Source organism: Microcebus murinus, chromosome 8 (genome assembly GCF_040939455.1).
Source record: "Microcebus murinus isolate Inina chromosome 8, M.murinus_Inina_mat1.0, whole genome shotgun sequence".
Taxonomy (NCBI): Eukaryota; Metazoa; Chordata; class Mammalia; order Primates; family Cheirogaleidae; genus Microcebus; species Microcebus murinus.
Genome location: NC_134111.1, coordinates 78,807,874 through 78,823,768, shown reverse-complemented (window position 1 = coordinate 78,823,768; position 15,895 = coordinate 78,807,874). Strand labels below are relative to the sequence as shown.

The 15,895-nt window shown below is 41.6% G+C and overlaps 1 protein-coding gene across 9 annotated transcripts in view; it reads left to right on the top strand.

The window, feature by feature from the left end:
* Nucleotides 1-1,177: 1,177 nt before the first annotated feature.
* Nucleotides 1,178-15,895, top strand: part of INO80D (INO80 complex subunit D) — an 83,229-nt gene continuing 68,511 nt past the window's right edge. For 4 of the 9 annotated variants that reach the window (XM_076005858.1, XM_076005857.1, XM_076005856.1 and 1 more), the window contains exon 1: nt 1,178-1,964. The gene's annotated coding sequence lies outside the window, so the exon portion shown is untranslated. Of the gene's footprint in view, nt 1,965-2,018; nt 2,115-2,622; nt 2,797-15,895 lie in introns of those variants that run through there. The other 5 variants (XM_076005854.1, XM_076005855.1, XM_076005861.1 and 2 more) reach the window with 4 other exon arrangements.

The window sequence follows — 15,895 nt, the reverse complement described above, 5'->3', positions numbered from 1 at the left end:
TATAGTCCCAGTTACTCAGGAGGCTGAGGGAGGAGGATGGCTTGAGCTCAGGAGTTTGAAGTTGCAGTAAGCTATGATGACGCACGCCACTGCACTCTCCTAGGGGCAACAAAGTGAAAGTCTGTCTCAAAAAAGAAAAAAAAATCTTATATGTGCAATAGCTGAACTTAATTTAAAGTTATGACAATTTCTAAATTTGGAAGCTCAGAAAAAGATATTTTTAAGTGAAGTAATAAATGATTTCTAAATGCTTTGTAATACATTTTAAGTGAAAAACCTAAATATTCTACTGATTCAAGGCACTGATATTACAAATTCTTTTCTGCTAGGTTAGCCAACATGTGTGAGAAAAATAACTTTAATTCATCATTCCCTGTAGAACATACAAAAGAGGTCATTTTCTATTATTCTCCTCTTTCTTCACAAATATAGAAAAATGTCTCTGCAATTCATTCTCCTCCAGTAAGAGTTCTATTGGAATTGATGCAAGTGGGTAGCACCCTTCTCTCTCTTTCGCAGTGTGACCTCAACATTAACTTTAATCCCATTTATCTACTAAACTTTGCTCATTAAAAAAAGTAAGCTCATGACATCCACTGCAATATATGAAAATTCACTCATACAGGTTGGCAGCATATTGTAAGTTCTGAACTAACGTTTTAATTCTAACAAAAATAGACAGGTTTCTTAATTGTGTGACAGAAGCAAACAGCAACATGTGTAATGCACCAAAGATGTAGAATTTAAATAATCTGAATAAATAAAACAATTAAATGCCTACATATAATTCTTAACAAACAATCTTACTTACAGAAAACCTAAAGCTGTTTTTAAAATTTATTTCCAATTTTACTGTAACTTTTCTTCATGAGCAGATCACAACAGAATTAGGATTATTTCCAGAAATGTGGTCAGTTATACACTGGGGCTGTATTTAATCCCCCAGTGATATCTGTCTTTATTTACACTGTGGAAAATGAAACAATGTTTCATGCCTTTCTGGACAGTCCATAGGTTTTTATTTACATTGCTTTGAGAGAGGGAAACAAAAGATATCCCTTTACAATTAATTGTCTTACAGAAATCTCAGTTTTGAGAGTAATATATGAGTATAACACAAGTTTTAATATATACTATATGGAAACATATATTTATATATACAACATAAATAAATAGACAAATAAATGAACTGACTATAAAGTCTCTGGAAATGTAAATTTATAGACTGACCACAAGACACAGAACTTAGACCTGTAATGGAGAAAAATCATTATTGGCCTGAAAAAAAAAATAAAATACTGTTGTCACTAACATGGGAAAAATTAAATAGAAAATAGAAAACAATAATCACCGGAAAACCTGTGTCTTGTAAAGATTTCTTTCCATCAGAAGATGCAGAAACATTTTTCCCCCTGGAGCAAATGAAAAGGTTTCTCATGCTCCCCCAGTTTCTTCCCTGCGTTTTCCCTCAGGCGCCGGTGTAGACAGCAGGTGTGGACTTTTTTCCAGAGATGAGAAGTAAAAATCTGTACTTTATCGGGAACGGGTGCACTTTTCCCCCTGGCCCCCCTTTCCTCTGCCTCCAAGATGGTAGGAAAGTTGTCGTTTCGGAGGGCAGAGGAACTGCTCTCTGGTGTTATGTCCTCGCAGTGCCTGTAGTGGTGCTGTAGGAGGCTGCTGCCTCTTCTGGTGCAGCCCCGGCAGCCCTGCCTTCTTGGCTGGAGAGTATATTCAGGGATTTCCCCTTAATAATCACCGACCCTGGGAGCACTTTTTAGTTTCCAAAATAAAAATATGATCCTCACCCCTCTTGCTTGACAGGGAAAGGCTCTCGCTGGAGCCCAGGGGGGAGCTGTAGCAGCGGCGGCCGAGCTTCCTAGTCCATTGCCAGCGCCTCTCACTCTGATCTGTCAGCCCAGCCGAGGGAAAAGGGGGGAAGGAGAAAAAAAAAAAGCAGCTGAAAGGTAAGCAGAGGCGGCCCCAGGCCCGGCCCACATCCCCGGGCTCCCGTAGGGCGGCGGGCTGAGCCGCGCAGGCAGGGCGGGCGGCGAGCGCGCTTACGTGAGGCCGGGGATTCGCCGGCCCACGCCAGGCCCCGGGCGGAGAATGAAAGGGTGAGTGGGGCCGGCGCCAGGGTGGCGAAGGCCGGGGGCCTGGGGACCTCGGGGCCGCCCGCGGGCGGCGACGGCGGGCGGACAGGGGTCCAGCCAGAGCCGGAGCGGGACGAGCGGCGCGGCCTGCGCGGGCCGGGTCGGGGAGAGTGGCGGGAGGGGGGGCGCCAGCTAGGCCTCGGGCCGGCAGGCCCCGCGGCGGCCGCGCCCTGCCCTCGCACCCCGGGCCTCCGCGCGCCCCCTTGGGTCTCCCGGGGCCTCCGGGTGGGACGGCAGCTCTGTCGAGCCGAATCCCGCGCCAGCCCGGAGGCTTTCCCGCGGGGCTGCCGGGACTGGGGCGTCAGGGCCTAGGGGTGGGGAATGGGCGCCCGACCTCCCTTCCCCCCGGGTCTCTTGCAATAGAGACGCCCCCCGGATTCCGGTAATACTTGAATTTATTTATCCCCCTCCTCCGCGCCCCGGGCGGCCTGGCCAGGGCGGGGCGGGCGGCCTGGCGGGCGTGGGGTGGGGTGGAGGGGCGGTGAGGAGTCAGGTGCAGCCGCGGCCCGGAAAGTTTCCTTTTAGGCCTGAATTAGGGGCTGCTCTCTCTTCGGGGAGCGCTGGTCCTAGTGCCCGGGACCCCCGAGGGCGTGGGGGAGAGCACTCGGCTATTTTGAAACTCTTTGCCAGTTCCTGTCCATTGAAGGTACTCCGCCCCTGCACCCCTCGCCCGTGCCCCACCCCACTCCGCGAGCCCTTTCGGGGCTGAAACTCTAGCCGGTTCCCCAAGAGCCCCCCCCCAGGCTGAGGAGAGGGCCTTTTCTTCCGGCTTGGAAAAGTTTTCAAGGGGTTTTTCTTAGCTTTATTAGTTAGTGCCTGGGCTTTTGGGGGTGGGAAGGGAGGAGGTAAATTCAGGTAGTGTTTCTACTGTACAGTTTTTCAGTATCGCCTTTTTTTTGCCCTTACCCCACAGTCTGGGGGTGTTATTTTCAGATTTAGTGCCCACCCCCACTTCTTCACGGACTCCTTTGGGTCCAAAATCCCCCTCCTGGACAGCTCCGGCAGAGGGAGATGCAGGGAGCAGTGGGGAGACTGTCAGTGCGAGGGGCAGGACCAGGCAGGATTTCTGGAGCAGTCCCCAGATGTAGGAGTTTCCCCTCGGATTGGTCACTGTCCGGTAAAACCAACACGGGAACAGAACGCAAGGTGGGGACCTGGTTGTCAGAACTCTTGGAAGCCTTCAAAACTGGGAGGAGGAGGAAGGAGGACAGGAGGTGGGCAGGGCAGCTCGCGAAGCAAGGTGTGTCTACAGTTTAAGGATCAGTAGTTTATTTATTCTGATAATAACTACTTAGATTTATGTGATATTCTTATAGTCGACCCTAGAAATAGAATAGGGATTTTTAAGGAAACTTAAACTTGTTTTTGCCACAATTTAGAAGGGTCTGTGGAAGAACTGAAGATAGCTACACTTTGGTTTTGGCATATATATATACATATATATATATATATTTTTTTTCTCTCTCTCTCTGTTTAAATGGATTCAATTTTAGCTACATTTTGGTGCCATGAGCTCTGAAAGTTTGTTTTAAAAAATGTGGTAAACTTAAATTTCCAAATCTAGATTTCCCGCTTTTCAGGGCCAGGAGGTATCCCATGGTTACACTTACCTCCTTGGACTTGTTCTTGAGTGTTGAAGTTGAAATGGTAATGGACCCGGCCACCCCTACAGCCAACCCCCAGTGGGGGCGTGTTGGGAGAGGTTGTTTTCCCTCTTTCATTTGTTGGTTTTTTTTTCCTTCTCTCTCTGGTGGACTGAGGGCAGTGTGTGGTGTGTCTGTACCTGTGTCCTGCTGGGTAGCAGGCTGGAGTTTGCTGGCAGGAGGTGCTCCAGTTTTGACCACTCAGCCCCCAGAACACTGGCAGACAGTAAAAAGCTGCCACTTGCAGAGCAATGGGTAACCCGTGGCTTGGTCCATGCTGACTTCTGATGTCAGGCTGCTAAGTGAGACTCCTTATGTGATTCTTGCTAAGTGTGTGTCTTTCTTCTCCTTTGGTTTGCCTAAAATAAAACTCTTGTTTCTCCACAATGATAGATATCCGGCCACTTAATGTTGTGTTTAAGACAATCTTGGTATCTGAGAGTGTGTGGATTTGATACAAAAATGCAAATTACATTTAATGGTTGTTTTAACTTTATTGATTAATTGAAATTGCTTATTGGACGTTTTCATATATATATGTACCAAAAATCATTACTTCTATTATAGTTTGCCCTTATTTTTAGACCATAGTGGATGGAAAAAATCATTCTGTGTCTCTTAGAACATTTCAAGGTTTGAAAAAGTCTCTTGTTCTCTTCTCATTGCCTCATAGTTTGATATTTTTAAGGTATATTGTCAACTTCAGATTCCTAAGGTTTCAAAAACCTTTTATGTGTAAATACTAAAAGTTTTGTACTTTTCCTCACCTTGTCTCTCAAACATATATTAATTTTCTAATCTATTCCCCTCGAGGGCTCCGTTATTCCTGAAGGAATGGCAGTTTTGATGTTTTTAAAAGTTACCCTCTATTTGAAACTAATAAAAGACTTTCAGGGAAAATATTGAATTAATTTTAAGTTGCTAAGGGAATATACTTTTCTACTATTAAATGTTTGGTTTTAAAAGTAAATGTTTATTTTAATTTATAAGTCTGAAATACTCAGGTTTTCTTTCTTCTGAAAGATTTTATAAGGAAATTTGTATACTCCCATTCCAGCTATTTTTCTCAACAAATCATGTTGCTGCTATAGTTAGAGAAATGAAAACTTAGTTTAGGTGGAATTGGATTTCTTTTTCTTTATTATTTATATATTTTTTTTGATACAGTCTCAACTCTGTTACCTGGTCTAGAGTGCTGTGGCGTCAGCCTAGCTAGCAACCTCAAACTCCTGGGTTCAAGCAATCCTCCTGCCTCAGCCTCCCAAGTAGGTGGGACTACAGGCATGTTCCACCATGCCTGGCTATTTTTTTTAAAATATATATATATATTTTAGTTGTCCAATTAATTTTTTTTTTATTATTTTTAGTAGAGATGGTCTCGCTCTTTTTTTTTTTTATTTCAGCATATTATGGGGGTACAGATTTTAAGGGGTCTCGCTCTTGCTCAGGCTGGTCTCAAACTCCTGAGCTCAAACAATCCACCAACCTCAGCTTCCCAAAGTGCTAGGATTACAGGCATGAGCCACCACAACCGGCCTGAAATTGGATTTCTAAGTCAGAGCACCCAAAATTCAAAATGTCATTTCAAAGAAATGCTGATCCAGTCATACCTGAGATTTTTCCCCCCAGGTTAGCAGCTCTCACTATCCATGTTTGGAACATTGGTTATGGCTAATGGAAGGTCATTTATATCTGAATATAGTAAGAGAGCAATATTCTCAGACATATAACCTCTCCTCCTCCCTCCCCCCAACACCTGGTAACTTGTAAAACAGTAAGTGAATTGGTGAGACTGGGTTGGAGGCAGTCAACTGTCCCCAAAGCAGACACTCCACTGTATATACACCAGAGTCACATCTAAGTCCATTTAACTTATGCTAATGCAACTCTGTGCTAGGCAAAACCAACAGCAGGAGAGTCTACTTCACGTTTGAGTTCGTCCCAGAGGCCCTGACTGTAATGGCTGATTTTTGACCACGGTCCTGGCTATTTTGAGACTCTTAGGGAGATTTTCAAGTTAAAAACTTAGGCCTCCTCTCTTCTTTCCTTGCACTTAAGGTGACAGACTACTTGGTTCTGATTCTTTCACAGAATGTGATTTGTTTTGAAGACCAGTTTTTGGTGAAATTTTATTTGCATCATGGCATCCTGTTGTTAGACACATTTGGACTAGGCTTTGGGTTCTGATCCCAGCTCTCCCAGTTACTTAATCTTTGGTTTCTTTAACTGAAAATGGGAATAGATTTCTTTGATGTAAGGATTAGGTGAGATAGCCATGTGCTTGGCCTATTATATGTACTCTTCAAAGGTTAGTTTCACTAGCCTACTTTACCTTCCTAGTAGCACCATCTAAATACCATTTCTTATTTGTTTGCTTTTATTTTAACTAAAAGTAATACATATGTGCTCATACTATATTTGGAGAGTAGACCTATTCATCCCACTTAGAAGACAACCATTGTGTTTTTTTTTTTTTTTTGAGACAGAGTCTCACTTTGTTGCCCAGGCTAGAGTGAGTGCCATGGTGTCAGCCTAGCTCACTGCAACCTCAAACTCCTGGGCTCAAGCAATCCTGCTGCCTCAGCCTCCCGAGTAGCTGGGACTACAGGCATGTGCCGCCACGCTCGGCTAATTTTTTCTATATATATTAGTTGGCCAATTAATTTCTTTCTATTTATAGTAGAGACGGGATCTTGCTCTTGTTCAGGCTGGTTTTGAACTCCTGACCTTGAGCAATCCGCCTGACTCCTCAGCCTCCCAGAGTGCTATGATTACAGGCGTGAGCCACTGAGCCCTGGCCTGAGACAACCATTGATAACATTTTAGTGTGTTGCCTCTCTCTTTTTTTGAGAGAGAGAGAAAGTGTGTGTGTATACAGCATAAATGTAAGCTTAGGCTCTTCCATGTAATAGTAGTTACATGTGTAGTTTTGTATTGGTTAAAAGCTTGGGCTCTGGAATCAAACTGGCCTTGAATCCCAGCTATGTGACCTCGGACAATTAAAATTACTTCATCTTGTTAAGTCTCAGCTTTCTTCATCTGCAAAAGGGGGTAATAATACTACCTATTTCATAGGGTTGCTATGAAAATTAAATGAAGAATTACACATAAAGCCTTTAGAATGCTTCCTGGTACATAACCTTTATATAATATTTTCCTCTAAAGACTTTTAATATTCTTGATGTGAATTTTTAATGAGTTCTTGGCTTTATTAATAAGTATTTGAGTACATATAGACTATTTTAATTACTTTCATGGGACAGGTATTTTTGTGCTAGTAAAAAAATATGCAGTACATTCAAAGTTTCAGCAGCTTCCAGTTACTCTAGTGTCTGTTGCTGAATTCTGTGAGTTCGCAAATGTAAAGGAGAGATAAGTACACCCACCTGTGGGGAAAGGAGGAGGTGAGTTTATTGAACCTGGTCCCTCCCTTTAAGCTTTTGAAACTAATCTGTAAGTACCCACACTTGTGGTCTTGTATGGTTTTTAGGGGCTGAGTAGTTTGTGGCCTTGATAGGTTCACTTTGGGCTAAAGGGGATGTTTGCCTGAGGCGATGGTAGGAGTTGCTGAAGCCAGTGCTGCCAGTTCATTCATTTAACAGATTAGCTGCTTTGTGGTAACTCTGAGCCTTGCGATGCAAAGACACTCTCTGCCCTTGAGGAGTTTTCATTCTATTGGAGGAGAAAAATATGCTGATATTTACCACATAGAATGTTAAGGGATAGGTAAGCCTGGAGGAAGGAAACCTACTTTTCCATTCTGGCCTAAGGGCAGGCTTTAAAGTGAGGTCTTTGCTGTGGAGGTTCCTGCCTCAGGCAAATGGGAGGGGTCAGGCATTTCGGGAGGTGGGACCTCTAAGTATGAGTAAATGCCTTGGGACAAAAGAGTATCCTGTGTTGCAAATTGTGGTTCTGTCTGGCCCTAATGTTGGGGAATAAATAATGAGGGAGGGAAAGGTCAATCTGGCCAGGTTGTGAGGAGTTTGTGTGTTAGTGTAAGGTGTTTGGATTTCTTTTGAGTTTGTAAGCAAACCCTGAAGACTTTGGGCCAGATAAATTATTTGGGATTTGGGAAGTTTGAGTTGTATTGATACTAAATGGAATAAAGGAGGGCAAGATTAGAATTAGACCAATGAGGCAGCTACTGAGAAGAGATTGAAAAAGGGTTTCGGTCGGGTGCGCCTGTAATCCTAGCACTCTGAGAGGCTGAGGCGGGTGGATTGTTTGAGCTCAGGAGTTCGAGACCAGCCTCAGCAAGAGCAAGACCTCGTCTCTACTAAAAAGAGAAAGAAATTAGCTGGACAACTAAAAATATACATAGAAAAAATTAGCCGGGCATGGTGGCGCATGCCTGTAGTCCCAGCTACTCGGGAGGCTGAGGCAGTAGGATTGCTCGAGCCCAGGAGCTTGAGGTTGCTGTGAGCTAGACTGACACCACAGCACTCTAGTCTGGGCAACAGAGTGAGACTCTGTTTCAAAAAAACAAAACAGGGTTCGAAGACCGCACAGGCAGGTTAACGAGGTAAGTAAGGTGGGCTGCATAGGTTGACCGGATGTAGGTGTAGGAATCATTCTCATATAGATGGCAGCTGAAATGGCAGAAGTAGGTAAGTTTGGTTTAGTCAGTGGTTCTTAGTCTTAGACCAGGCGTCCTCATACTAAGGCCCTTGGGCCACATGCAAGTGTTTTTGCCCATTTGTTTTTTTTACTTCAAAATAAGATATGTGCAGTGTGCGTAGGAATTTGTTCATAGTTTTCTAAAAACTATAGTCCAGCCCTCCAACGGTCTGATGGACAGTGAACTGGCCCCCTGTTTAAAAAGTTTGAGGACCCCTGTGTTAGACTCTTCTCCAGAATAATGCATTCATGTACATTCAATTTTGTAAATTTGGATTGAAATCTGGGGTAATAACCTCTTCTTGGGGGAGATATAGAGTAAAAATTCTGATAAAAGCCTGTAGAAATGTTTGACTCATACTTTTTGTGTCTATGTGTGTGACTTTATCACTGCTTTTTCACAAATGAGGAAACAGATTTATAAAATGACTTGGTCATGGTTATATATTCTTGTATGTTTCAAAGTTTAGGTCAGACATGGTGGCTCATGTCTGTAATTCTGGGGCTTTGGGAGGCTGAGATGGGAGGATTGCTTTAAGCCAGGAGTTCCAGACCAGCCTGGGCAATACATTGAGACCTCATTTCTAAAAAACAAACGAACCAAAAAAAAAAAATTAAAAATTAGCTGAGTGTGGTGGTACACACCTATAGTTCCAGCTACTTGGGAGATTGAGGCAGGAGGATTGCTTGAACCCAGAAGTTCGAGGCTGTAGTGCACGATGATCATACCGTTACACTCCAACTTGGGTGACAGAGTGAGACGCTTGTCTCTCTAAAAAAAAAAAAAAAAAAAATTCAGTTTATATTTTGTAGAAACAGGCTCTTCCTATGTTGCTCAGGCTGGTCTTGAACTCCTGGTGTCAGGTGATCCTCCTGCCTTGGCCTCCCAAAGGGCTATGATTATGCACATAAGTTACCATGCCTGGCCAAACAAAAGTTTAAATGAGCTACTGACATGAAAAACATTAGATTTTGTGATACATTTTGGATTTTTATCTTCTTTTGAAAACTTGGAAGATCTGGAACCTTGGGGATTTGCATTTTGTTTTTTTTAATTGCAACAACTTGCTGGAAATGATTTGAGTCAGCCTATAGATGAACAAAATTTGCCAGAGAATGCCCCTGGCCCATTCCTGCAGCCTCTGTAGGCATTTCATCCTACACCCCAATAAAATATAATTAAAAGGACCTTGGGGAATATTGACCTGGAAGTGTGAGAGCAAGAGAAAGGAAGCCACTGACTGAGCAGCCAAAAAGTAGAGATTTTCAAGAAAGAGAAAGTGGTCAGCAGTGTCAGAAGCTGCAAAGAGGTCAAGTAAGCTACAAAGATGGAAAAGTGTATGTGGAATTTAGTAACAAAGAGGCCATTAGTTTCAGATTCTTAGAACAAAAGAACTTTAAGGAGTGTAACTAGAACTTAGTTTTCCTTCTAGTCGTGCAATGTAGAGTCTCTAACAATAGAGAGTGACTGTGACGTATAGGAATTCAGAAAGCATTTGTTGTGAAGGATTATTAACTGGAGCTAATAAATGCTGTAACCAAAATTTCAAACACTGCTCATTTTTCTAGCATTTTAACATCATAACATCAGTATCTAAGTGCTTTATGGAATGTAGAAAATATTTTTCTTTTTCTTTTTTTTTTTTTTTTTTGAGACAGAGTCTCGCTTTGTTGTCCAGGCTAGAGTGAGTGCCGTGGCGTCAGCCTAGCTCACAGCAACCTCAAACTCCTGGGCTTGAGCGATCCTCCTGCCTCAGCCTCCCGAGTAGCTGGGACTACAGGCATGCGCCACTATGCCCGGCTAATTTTTTTATATATATATCAGTTGGCCAATTAATTTCTTTCTATTTATAGTAGAGACGGGGTCTCGCTCTTGCTCAGGCTGGTTTTGAACTCCTGACCTTGAGCAATCCGCCCGCCTCGGCCTCCCAAGAGCTAGGATTACAGACGTGAGCCACAGCGCCCGGCCTAGAAAATATTTTTGATGTTAGATTTTTAGTGTGAATTATAGGAAACAAATCTCAGTAGATTCTGTAACCCTATCCACAATAAGGTGGGAGGACCTGAATTAATGTAGAATTACACTGTACCATTCAGGAAACCACTAGCAGCTGGAAAGTGCATTTTAGTCCTGCAGATTCTAGATTAAAATGATAATACTAATAAGCTACTGCTTACTGTTTCTATTAGTAGTTAACATTAAGTGATTACTATGTGCTGTGGGTATCATGCTAAGCACAGTTCATGAAATACCTAGTTTAATTCTAAGCAACTCAATGAGGTATTAATACATACAATTATAATCTTCCCTTTGCAGATGAGAAAACTGAAGTAGAATAACTTGCCCAAGGTCATACACCTAGTAATTAGCGGAACTAGATTTGAGCCCCATCTCTGATACCTACCAGAGCCAATGAGTAATCTCTATTGCTTCATAAACTATCCTTATCTTTCTAATAAATCTGTAAAGAAGTGTAAAGGCTATTTAAATTCATAACGCAAACTTGTACAGCGATGTTTGAGCACAGTATTTGGTACATAATAGATACTCAATAAGCATTTTAAAATAGTCTAGTTTGAAATTTAATTATAATGAATGTTGTTTATATAATATTTTTGGATGATAAGCAGTTTTTGGATTCTTTTTCTTCCAATCACGTCAGTTGGTATATTTTCATCATTTCTCAGTCTAATTTTACTACTTTTTACACTGATATATGGAAGTTAAGGTTTTTAAAATCAATATGTAGTCATCTGTTTAATATCTTACTATATTTTTGTACTCCGTCAAGTTGAATTAAAACTCATTTAAAAAAGACTTAACATGGAGGAAAAACATTTTTTTTAAAATCACTGCACATTGTAGGTATTCAGAAAAACATTTTTAAGACTTTAAGGTGTGAGACTCTAAACATGATTTTAACAGTAGCCACTCCTGGAATAAGTACATATTCTTTTCATTTGCATTAAATATATTAGGAAACTAACATTCTGAGAATTTAGTAGGCTTATTGTAGTTTTCTAAAAAATTGTTAGGTATATTGTAGGTCAAGACTCTTTAAAAGTGGTAGGGTATAAAATTACAGGTGGCAATTAGGGGAAAATGGTGTGGCAGTGAAATGAACATGCTTCTGAAACACGAGAATCAAAAGAACAATAATGACAAAGATTCCACATGGAGGTGATACACTAGGAGTCCCTAAGAGAGTAATGTTCATATTTTTGTCTGATTGTTTTGTGGTTACCATTGGAAGACTGAAAGGGCCTTTGGCTGCTTTTGTTAAAAGCATGTCTTCCTTTTCTCCTTGCTAATGTCTTATTTTGTATGTGCAAGAACAAAGAAACTATGGAAATGAATGGTTTTATTTTCCAATTAAACTTAGTGTATAATGTCAAGGAGGATTTTTTTTTTTTAAAGACCTAACTGTATTTCATACTCTTGAGTTCCAGTATATGGATATGTTTGCTGTTTAACTATTCTTTCTGTGGGATTTGAATATTGTCTATGCTCAGTAATAGTTATTTCTGCTTTCTGGTAGTAATTAAATAAGAGTGTAGGTTCTCTGCTGCTCTAAAATGCTTAATTACCCGTGTTCTCTCCTTTAAGAGTGCATAGATCCGTTTATAGTCCAAGCAAGTTGTCTCCACAGCTGAAGGTGTGGCTGATAGGGCTGTTAATAAATTTAGTCTGGCTAAGCTTTTCTCTTCTTTTTTTAAGTGATATTCATCATGTGTTAAAAGGTACAGCTTAGTTTCAGCTTTTTGTTTTCATGGATTAGAAAATGTGATAGTATATAAATATTAGGGTCTAAAAGACATTTGATTAAGATTGTATAAACTTTATATAACATTATTTATGAACTTTATATAACATATTATATGTTTCCTTGCACTTTATGCCAAAGAGTGAAGGTGAGGTAAACTTCAGCTTTTGTGAAGTGAGGGTAGAGCACTCCAGTTGTGGAAGTCTAAAGGTAAAGAATGAAAAAAGGGGGGGGGCTTTTTTCCTGAGAACTGGGTTTGTGCTTTTGTCCTGATTTCTTCTTTATTTAAAAAGGAAAAAGCCTATTAATGTAGAGAAGACAGATGAATAGTTGTCTCTGGTTTATAGACAAAGTGATTTTGATATTAAAACAATAATCAATTTGGGGCACTGTGGCATGTGCCTGCAGTCCCAGCTACTCAGGAGGCTGAAGCAGAAGGATCACTTAATTTAAGCCCAGAGAATTTGAGACTTGCCTAGGCAAAGTATAAAGATTAAATTGGGCTTTTAAAAGAGGGATTTGAAAATAGAGAATAGTCTATTCAAAAGGAAGATGCAAATAATAATATAAAGTTATATTTTAATATAACTTTAACAGGAGTTCAAGATATAACTTTAAAAATATTAAAGGCAGTTGGGTACAGTGGGTCATGCCTATAATCCCAACACTTTGGGAGGCTGAGGCAAGAGGACTGCTTCAGGCCAGGAGTTTGAGTCCAGCCTGGGTAACATAGTGAGACCCCATCTCTAAAAAAAAAGGAAAGAAAGAAAAATTAACAGGGCATGGTGATACCTACCTGTAGCCCTAGCTACTTGGGAGGCTGAGGCAGGAGGGCACTTGAGCCCAGGAGTTGGAGGTTGCAGTGAGCTGTGATGTTGCCACTGCCCTAGCCTGGGCAACAGAGTAAGACCTTGTCTCAAAAAAAAAAAAAAAAAAAAAAAAAATTAAAAGATGAAATGGGAAGAAAAATTAATTGCAGTTAGATATAAAAAAATTAAGGCTGAAGAGAAATTGTTTATTAGATGTTGAAACTAAACACCTTTTTTTTTTTTTTGAGACAGTCTCACTCTGGCTAGAGTGCAGTGGCGACTTCATAATTCACTGCAGCCTCAAACTCCTGGGCTTAAGCTATTCTCCTGCCTCAGCCTCCTGGGTAACTGAGACTACAGGCACATGCCACCACATCTGGCTAAGTTTTCCATTTCAGTAGAGACAGGATCTCACTCTTGTTCAGGCTGGTCTTGAACTCCTCAGCTCAAGCAGTTCTTCTACCTGGGCCTCCCAGAGTGCTAGGATTCCAAGTGCCTGGCTGTCAACACGTGTTTGTAATAGCATAGAAATAGAGATGATTAGTAAGAGCTTTGGCACATTGGTAAATGCTGAAAGAGCAATCCTCCCACCTCAGCCTCCCAAGTAGGAATTTTTTTTTTTTTTTTTTTTTGAGACAGAGTCTCACTTTGTTGCCCAAGCTAGAGTGAGTGCCGCGTGGCGTCAGCCTAGCTCACAGCAACCTCAAACTCCTGGGCTCAAGCAATCCTCCTGCCTCAGCCTCCCGAGTAGCTGGGACTACAGGCATGTGCCACCATGCTCGGCTAATTTTACATTTATATATATATGTTAGTTGGCCAATTAATTTGTTTCTATTTATAGTAGAGACGGGGTCTCGCTTTTGCTCAGGCTGGTTTCAAACTCCTGACCTAGAGCAGTCTGTCCGCCTCGGCCTCCCAGAGTGCTAGGATTACAGGCGTGAGCCACTGCGCCCGGCCAGGAATTCTTTTATTTAAATATTTCTAAATAAATAATGGGTAGCAAATTATATGACATCTGTTTGATGAAACATTTGGTGTTGTTTCATCAGATGTACTGGAATATTCAGAAATTTTAAAGCTTCTAAATTATATTAGCTTTCTTTTGGTGTATGACTATGGCTATCATAAATGATTGTGTAGACTATCTGAAGATGGTCAGTGGATGAATGCATGTAGTAACCTTTGGGTAGACAATCTAGAATTAACAGAATCTGTTTATGTATCAGCATGCACTTACTGAGCACCAGGTAACTTCCAGGCACTGTGCAAGGCTCTAGGACGTAGTGATGCTCAGAAAATGGTTTGTCCTTCTAGGAGGGAAGACAACAGAATGGGCAATTTAACATAGAGTGTGTTGAGTGCCCAAGCGGAGAAGTACACAGAGAGGAGCATGTAACAAACTCAGCCTTTAGGGGTCTGCATGTGGGGACAACTAAACTGTATTCAGAAGGATTAAACTAGGGCTGGCCAAAGGAAGGGATGGGCACTAGGTAGAAAATCAGGAGGGAAGGGGTCCATTGCTCTTGGGAGAGGGAGCAGCCTGCCCTTAGACTTGGCGAGGAACCCCTAGAGGAACCCTGGGTGGTCAGAGTTAGTTCCCCCAGTTATTTACTTTCTCTCTTTTGAATGCAGCTCACCTCATAGATTATGTTTCTTACTATTATATCTTGTACAGCTCCTGGGAAAATGATGGACTTTTCATAAGTGTTTAGTTTTAGTTTTTTTTTTTTTTTTTGAGACAGAGTCTCGCTTTGTCGCCCACGCTAGAGTGAGTGGCATGGCGTCGGCCTCGCTCACAGCAACCTCAAACTCCTGGGTTCAAGCGATCCTTCTGCCTCAGCCTCCTGAGTAGCTGGCACTACAGGCATGCACCACTATGCCCAGCTAATTTTATATATATATATATTAGTTGGCCAATTAATATCTTTCTATTTATAGTAGAGACAGGTCTTTGCTCTTGCTCAGGCTGGTTTCAAACTCCTGACCTCAAGCAATCCGCCCGCCTCCGCCTCCCAGAGTGCTAGGATTACAGGCGTGAGCCACCACGCCCGGCCTATAAGTGTTTAGTAAGTAAATATTTGCCATCAAAGCTAGAATCATGTGAATTTGACATGGTGAAAGGAATTGAATCAAGTTTAGCAACTTTTTTAATAGCTTGTTGATTCTTTAAAATAAAAAAGTAGTAATTACAAAAGTAATATGTTGTAAAAAATTGGATACTAAATATGTTTTATAGTTTTGATTTACTATGGAATAATTTACTGTGCAAAAATTTAAGAGATACTTCTGGTTAATAATGGCAGAGTACTGACATCTTTGTTCCTCCTTCTCTGAACCAACTAAAAAAATAAGGAGGATGAGAAACAGAAAAGAAACTCAATCTTTGATAACTACCATAACCTTGTAATCAGAATTTAAGAATGAACGCTATTGAGTGCAGTGAAAATTCCACCAGGGCAAGAGAGGGTACCAAGAGGGGATGATTTCCTCTATAGAATCAGGCAAAATGAGGGAAAAAGCAGCTTTCTCCCACCCTGAGGACCAAGTCAATAACACTTATGGTTGGATGGGCACCGCTGGGTATGTATGTTGGCTCCCTGAGTGGCAGGAGAGGTGGGGCTTCAGTTACAGTCTGTACAGTCTTACCATTTTTGCAAGGATTTCAGAGTAGAGAAACTGGCAGCAAGCAGCCTTACAGCTCCCCATCTTGGTCAACGTAAGAGAAATAAAGCCAAAATTAACATCCCCTCAAAATCTATGTCATGTGGGCCCCTGTGATTTAGGGAAACTAGTCCAGTGTGGAGTCAAGCCTCAAGAGAAAAGTGAACAAATAATGCCCTATGCCAGGAGGTGAGGGCGGGCTAGGGGTAAGACGGTTCCTTTGAAACAAAAGTTTAAAGATGAGATACAAA